We start from the raw sequence: 8,468 nt of genomic DNA, 5'->3' as shown, positions 1-8,468 counted from the left end.
GAGACCCTTCTTCAGACTGAGATTCAGGGGAGAGGGAGACTAGAGATATGGAAAGGGATCAAGAACAAATGAATGGAAGGCATGAAGAGAACAAATCAAGGCCAGCAAAGATGGTCAAGGAAAGGTGGAGCCCACAATGGTCCAATGTTGGCTGTGGAGAAGGTGATAACGAGTGGATACAAAGAGATACATCGTGGCCACTCGCTCATCTCTCCGCTGCCTTTAGGTAGAAGGTACAGGAGCCTGAAATCTGCAACATCCAGGTTCAGGAATAGCTACTTCCCCACAGCCATCAGGCTATTAAACTCAACTCAAATAAAACTCTGAGCATTAATAGCCCATTACACTTTATCTGTTTATTTATGTGTGTATATATTACATAGAAACATAGAAAATAGGTGCAGGAGTAGGCCATTCGGCCCTTCGAGCCTGCACCGCCATTCAACATGATCATGGCTGATCATCCAACTCAGTATCCTGTACCTGCTGAGTTGGATGATCATTGATATTCATTGGTATATGGTCACACTGATCAGTTCTGTTCTGTATTTATGCCGACAATATTCTGTTGCTCTGAAGCAAAGCAAGAATTTCATCGTCTTATCTGGGACACATGACAATAAACTCACTTGAATCTTGAATCTTGAAGAGGCCCTTCTTCAGGCTGAGAGCCAGGGGAGAGGGAGACAAAGAGATATGGAAGGGTAAAGTGTGAAGACGAGAAGTCAAAGGGGATGAAGATCGATCAGAGTGTAGAATGGTTCATTGTTAGCTGAGGGGAAGGTGACAACGAGGCATGCAAGCTGAAAAAATTAATCAGGAGGACAGTGGAACTAGTCGGAGAACTAGGAAGAGGGAGGGATGGAGTGAGGGGGAAAGCAAGGGTCAATATTCATACTGCTGGGTTGCCAGCTGCCCAAGCGAAATATGAGGTGCTGTTCCTCCAATTTGCAAGAAACTCCCACATTGTGGTTGTGTATTGTATCAAGTAGAGAAGTGGCTTTGTCATTAATGGTTTAATTAAAGGCTCAAGATGGTGTGGTGTGGTGTGGTGCAGTGTAGGGACTAAATGGAATACTTTGTAATATTGTTGGTGCCCTTTATGTGGCGTGTATTTGCATACCTTGTGTAGTAAATGCCAAAAACAAATAATCTCACCGCAACTTGTCACCTGTGATAATAAATTATCATAAAGGATGGATCTCAGATCCCTGGCGCTGTGAGGTAGCTGTCCTACCTGCTGCACCTCTGTGCTGCCCTACATATGTTAATACAATTGTTGCAATGCTTTTCAAAAACACTTCATAAGAGGAGGGTCACCTCTCTGGCGTGTAAAAGCTGAATGAATGCGCGGCATATAGAGTTGTGGCTTAAGGGAGCATATGGTCCTTGGGGAAAATACATTAATAACTTGGAGATGGAAGATATGAGAATACACCACATGTCTTCTCTGGAACTCTCTGCCACAGAAGGTAGTTGAGGCCACAGTTCATTGGCTATATTTAAGAGGGAGTTAGATGTGGCTCTTGTGGCTAAGGGGATCAGGGGGTATGGAGAGAAGGCAGGTACAGGATACTGAGTTGGATGATCAGCCATGATCATATTGAATGGCGAATGGTGCAGGCTTGAAGGGCCGAATGGCCTACTCCTGCACCTATTTTCTATGTTTCTATGTCTTGAGCTATGAGCAAGGTAGTATACTTGATGCATTGGGAACCAAGATAAAGGATATTGGCCTTTCATGCAGAAAGTCTCGAAAAAATACAATGCAAAAATACAAAATACAAGCGAGCCTTTAGGGTTTGAACCGGATGAGACTGACACTAACTGGACAAATCTGGTTTTACGTTTCAGCTCTTGTCCTAAATTTGGCAGTGTTTGCATATCATCTTGTTTGTCTCTCTCTCTATCACTAACTTCCTTCATGAAATTATTTGGATGCCAATGCAAATATCACCTGGGCCTCACCCCATCAGTGTTATTACCTTTCTTTTATTATCCGACCTCTCCCTCTTTGATTTTACTTTCGTTTAGTTTCGAGGTACAGCGTGGAAACAGGCCCGTCACTCCTGTTTCTCTCTTTCTCTCTTTCTCTCTCTCTCCTTCTCTTTCTCTCTGAGTCCTCACTGCTCACCTTACACACACTAGTGACAATTCAACATTTATACAATTATACCACGCCAAATAACCCACAGACCTGTACGTCTTTGGAGTGTGGGAGGAAACGGAAGATTTCGGAGATCACGGGGAGAACGTGCAAACTCCGTACAGACAGCACCCGTAGTCGGGATCGAACCCTGGTTTCTGGCACTGCAAGCACTGTAAGGCAGCAACTCTACCGCTGCGCCACCGTGCCCACCCTAAACCCCCGTGCTCCTTGCAACTTATTTTCTCAGTCCACATTTCAACCTGAAGCCACAACTTCGATTCTTCTTCCGCAGAGGCTGCCTGACCTACTGAGTGCTTCCAGCATTTTTTTGGTTTTAGCTTCATGCTTTAAAATGTGCTAAGATCACGAGATCGTAGGATATCGGAGGAGAATTAGGCCATTCGGCCCATCGGATCTGCTCTGCCATTCGATCACAGCTGATCTCTGTCTCCCTCTTGACACCATCCCTCTCAATCTTCCCCACGTAACCCTTGCCGCCCTTACTAATCAAGATCCTATCAACCTCCAGTTTAAACATACCCAATGTCCTTGTGTTTGTTTCCTTCTCATCCATTCCATACTCTCTAGAATTTAGGAGATTTAGGAGATTGAGAGGGGATCTTATAGAAACTTACAAAATTCTTAAGGGGTTGGACAGGCTAGATGCAGGAAGATTGTTCCCGATGTTGGGTAAGTCCAGGACAAGGGGTCACAGCTTAAGGATGAGGGGGAAATCCTTTATGAGAGATGAGAAGAACTTTTTTCACACAGAGAGTGGTGAATCTCTGGAACTCTCTGCCACAGAGGGTAGTTGAGGCCAGTTCATTGGCTATATTTAAGAGGGAGTTAGATGTGGCCCTTGTGGCTAAGGGGATCAGGGGGGTATGGAGAGAAGGCAGGTACGGGATACTGAGTTGGATGATCAGCCATGATCATATTGAATGGCGGTGCAGGCTCGAAGGGCCGAATGGCCTACTCCTGCACCTAATTTCTATGTTTCTATTTCTATTCCATTCTATCCACAGATGCTGCCTGACCCACTGAGTTACTCCAGCACTTTGTGTTTTGTTCAACATTCAAGCCTCATGCAGTTCCTCATGTCTCCATGTCTCCACCACCATCATCTATTGTGACAAGCGATGGCTTCCGCTGATTGTCGCCACAAACTCGCATCCTTTACAGGACGGACGATGACAGCGAGGTCAACATTAGTACCAAGATGGACGCGGAAAGAAGAAGGTTGCTCCACTTGAAGAAATCTCCTATTTGAAGCAAGCAAAGTGTTGGAGTAACTCAGCAGGTCAGGCAGCACCTGTGGAGGGAATGGATAGCGGACTACAGAATTCCTTGGGACCCTTCAAAACATTTGTGTTTAGTTGACTAGACATCCCTCTCCTCATTAGAATTGCCGCCCCCCTCTCCATCGCCTCCTTTAAATCGAGGCTAAAAACCTATTACTACACCTTAGCGTTTTTAGAGTCCCTCTGAGGGGGCGGTGTAAACAGTGTATGTACGTATTGTTAGGTCTGTGTACCTTTGTAACGCTACTTCTCCAGCCCGTGTCGCGGGGTTTGAATGATCCGGAGCGGGGCTGTACATCGCCCGGCGCGGCCTTAATGGCCGTGGGACTTACCATCGCCCGCCTGGGGCCTTAACATCAGGAGAAAAAATGGAACACAGGGGAGAGAAAAGACTTTGCCTTCCATCACAGTGAGGAGGAAGTTCACCCACTGAGTTTCTCCAGCTTTTTTGTGTACCTTCGATTTTCCAGCATCTGCAGTTCCTTCTTAAACAGGAGATTCACTCGAAGGGCCGAATGGCCTACTCCTGCACCTATTTTCTATGTTTCTATGTAATATATACACACATAAATAAACAGATAAAGTGTAATGGGCTATTAATGCTCAGAGTTTCGTTTGAGCTTCACTGAGGTTCAAATGACAATGAATAAATATTGCTTTGTATGTAGCACTGATGTACAGCACTTTGGTCAACGTGAGTTGCTTTTAAATGTACTACAGAAATAAAATTGATTGATTGAATAATTGATCCATTCCCTCCGCAGATGCTGCCTGACCAGCTGAGTTACTCCAGTATCTTGTGTTTTTCTCAGGATTCCAGCATCTGCAGTTCCTTGTGTCTAGAACTTCCTCACTAGTTTGAAGTTCTCCTCCTCTCTCCGACAGAGACCGTCTTTCACTGCTGGTCTATTCCCTCCACAGATGCTGCCTGACCCGCTGCGTTACTCCAGCACTTTGTGTGTTTTGCCCGGAGCAGAATTACCGCTTCTTGTCAATGCCCTTTGTTGGCTGAGAATATGCAGAAAGACCAGTTTTAAGATTTATTTAAAAAAGAGTTATGGGTGGGGAGAGTACGGGATGATATGGTTGGAGGACAAGAGAGGTAAAAAAGAAAAAAATCGAACGATGCTATGTAACAAAAGGGGTGGAGATGCATGCAATTAGTGAAAATCATCAGAGCTGCATATTGAAAGGAATGCTGGAATCCAATGCTGACTCACAAATAACAATGTTATGATTGATATTAACCCATGGCAATTTACTTGCTGTGCAGGGATACACACTCAGGATGATCATTGTTGACATCTTGAATCCGGGAAAGGGAAAAGCAGGTAAAGTGGACACAAGCAAAATGCTGCAGATGCTGGAATTCTGAAATAATAATACATTCGAGCTATCCCCAGTGTACAGATACATGATAAATGGAATAACGTTTAGTGCAAGATAAATCATAATACCTGATTAAAGATAGTTCGAGGGCCATCAACGAGACAGATTGTATTTCAGCAATGGTTACACAAAAAAGCTGGAGAAACTCAGCGGGTGCAGCAGCATCTATGGAGCGAAGGAAATAGGCAACGTTTCGGGCCGAAACCCTTCTACATTGTATTTCAGCAATGTTCTCTAGTTGTTAGTAGAGGGTTGGTTCAGTTGCCTGATAACATAGAAACATAGAAAATAGGTGCAGGAGTAGGCCATTCGGCCCTTCGAGCCTGCACCGCCATTCAATATGATCTTGGCTGATCATCCAACTCAGTATCCGGTACCTGCCTTCTCTCCATATCCCCTGATCCCTTTAGCTACAAGGGCCACATCTAACTCTCTCTTAAATATAGCTGGGAAGAAACTGCCCCTGAATTTGGAGGTGTGCGTTTTCACACTTATACACCGTTTGCTCGATGGGAGAGGGGAGAAGAGGGAGTGGGTGGGGTGTGACTCGTCCTTGATTATGCTGCTGGCCTTGCCGAGGAATGGAATCAATGGAAGGGAGGTTGGTTTGTGTGAAGGTCTGGGCTGCGTCCACAATTTGCTGCTGTTTCTTGCAGTTTCCCAAACCATGCCATGATGCATCCCGGTAAATTGCTTTATACGGCGCATCTGTAGAAGTTGGTGAGAGTTGGTGGGGGCATGCCGAACTTCACATCCTCACATTGGCATAACCGCAGGAGCTGCTGCCTCACAGCTCCAGCGACCCAGGTTTGATCCTAATCTCGGGAGCCATTTGCGTGGAGTTTGCATGTTCTCCCTGTGAACCTTATCCTTCATAGTTTGATATACCTCTATAATGCCATGCCTCAACCTCCAACCCTCTATAATGCCATGCCTCAACCTCCCACCCTCTATAATTCCATGCCTCAACCTCCCACCCTCTATAATTCCATGCCTCAACCTTCCACCCTCTATAATTCCATGCCTCAACCTTCCACCCTCTATAATGCCATGCCTCAACCTCCAACCCTCTATAATGCCATGCCTCAACCTCCCACCCTCTATAATTCCATGCCTCAACCTTCCACCCTCTAAAATGCCATGCCTCAGCCTCCAACCCTCTATAATGCCATGCCTCAACCTCCCACCCTCAGGGGGAATAAGGTCCCAGCCTATCCAGTCTCTCATAACTCAAGCCAAGGGTAATGTCCTTTCTGCAACCTTCCAGTTTGATAACATCTTTGAATGAAAATTCTGATTTATTATTCTGGTATTAGTATTTTTGTTTTAGAGATACAGTGAGGAAACAGGCCCTTCAGCCCACCGAGTCCGTGCTGACCAGCGATCCCCGCACATTAACTCTATCCTACACACACTAGGGACATTTTACTATTTTACCAAAGCCAATTAATCTACAAACTTGTATGTCTTTGGGGTGTGGGAGGAAACCAGTGCACCTGGATAAAACCCACGCAGGTCACGGGGAGAAGGTACAAACTCCGTACAGACGGCACCCGTTGTCAGGATCGAACCGTGGTCCCTGGCACTGTAAAGCAGCAACTCTACCGCTGTGCCACTCTTATTCAGAAAACTACCATGCAATTCTTTGCTTCTCCCTTTAAGGTTTAGTTTAGTTTAGTTTATTGTCACGTGTACCGAGGTACAGTGAAAAGCTTCTGTTGTGTGTTATCCAGTCAACGGAAAGACAATACATGATTACAATCGAGCCATTCACAGTGTACAGATACATGATAATGGAATAACATTTAGTGCAAGATGAAGCCAGTAAAATCCGATCACAGATAGTCCGAGGGTCACCAATGGGGTAGGTAGTCTATGACTCATTTGCCCCAAACATCCCAGAGTATGACAGCTGGTTCAATCTCTGCAACAGTGGACCCGAAACATCACCCATTCCTTCTCTCCAAAGATGCTGCCTGACCCACTGAGTCATTCCAGCATTTTGTCTTTGCCTGCTTCATTGTCATCTTCCCCAATGATCTAGTCTACATTCTCCTCGATCTACGACCCCTTTGATGTCTCCTATTCACACCTTACCCTTCCAAATCTCTGTGTGTCTCCCTCTCCCCTGACTCTGTCTGTAGAAGGGTCTCAACCCATTGAGTTACTCCAGCATTTTGTGTCTACCTCCGGGTTAAACCAGCATCTGCAGTTCCTTCCAACCTACAAAGATAAATGTTTTGTTGGATAGTTTGCAGTATTTCACTGCAGCCTCAAAGCACAAGATTCTATTTTTATTCGTTCTGTGGGGGGGGGGGGTCTGGTTATAAAGAGGTGGGAGAAAGAGATTGACTGAGAGGGAGAAAGAGAGGTTGAGAGAGAGATGACAGAGATTGAGAGAAAGACAGAGAGATTGAAAGTGAGTTTGGGAGAAAGTTTGGGAGAGAGGGAGTGAGAGATTGAAAGAGAGATTGTGTGAGAGAGAGAGAGATAGGGAGAGGTTGATAGGGAGATTGAGAGTGCAGCAGGCAGTAAAGAAAGCAAATGGTATGTTAGCTTTCATTGCAAAAGGATTTGAGTATAGGAGCAGGGAGGTTCTACTGCAGTTGTACAGGGTCTTGGTGAGACCACACCTGGAGTATTGCGTACAGTTTTGGTCTCCAAATCTGAGGAAGGACATTATTGCCATAGAGGGAGTGCAGAGACGGGTTCACCAGACTGATTCCTGGGATGTCAGGACTGTCTTATGAAGAAAGACTGGATAGACTTGGTTTATACTCTCTAGAATTTAGGAAATTGAGAGGGGATCTTACAGAAACTTACAAAATTCTTAAGGGGTTGGACAGGCTAGATGCAGGAAGATTGTTCCCGATGTTGGGGAAGTCCAGGACAAGGGGTCACAGCTTAAGGATAAGTGGGAAATCCTTTAAAACCGAGATGAGAAAAACTTTTTTCACACAGAGAGTGGTGAATCTCTGGAACTCTCTGCCGCAGAGGGTAGTTGAGGCCACAGTTCATTGGCTATATTTAAGAGGGAGTTAGATGTGGCCCTTGTGTCTAAGGGGATCAGGGGGTATGGAGAGAAGGCAGGTACGGGATACTGAGTTGGATGATCAGCCATGATCATATTGAATGGCGGTGCAGGCTCGAAGGGCCGAATGGCCCACTCCTGCACCTAATTTCTATGTTTCTATGAGAAACTTACCTGTCGGTTTACTCCTGGGCCTGGCCAAGATGGCCATACGCGGGTCCAGGCAGCAGGCGGTTGATGGCCAGGCTTGAGTTGGCTGCCTGCCCCTCTTATAATAATATAATAATAATAATAATAATCTTTATTGTCATTGTACAAGACAACAACATTTTGTTGGAGCAGTCCTCCAGCTGCACAGGAATACGAGTATAAAAATACGTTTAAAAAAGAACTATTAAAAAATGAGACTATAAACATATAGGAGTATGGGCGGGTGTGTGAGAGACCGGGGGGAGGGGGAATCAGTGTGGGAGGGGGATAGAGTTCAGTAGTGTCACAGCTCGATGGTAGAAGCTGTTTTGTAGTCTTGTCATGCGGGCGCTCAGTGTCCTGTGTCGTCTTCCTGAGGGCGGGGGGGTGAAGAGGCAGTGTCCAGGGT

This window comes from Leucoraja erinacea, chromosome 39 (genome assembly GCF_028641065.1).
Source record: "Leucoraja erinacea ecotype New England chromosome 39, Leri_hhj_1, whole genome shotgun sequence".
NCBI classification, from domain to species: Eukaryota; Metazoa; Chordata; class Chondrichthyes; order Rajiformes; family Rajidae; genus Leucoraja; species Leucoraja erinaceus.
The sequence above is the reverse complement of the archived record's forward strand: the minus strand, read 5'-3'. Positions refer to the sequence as shown.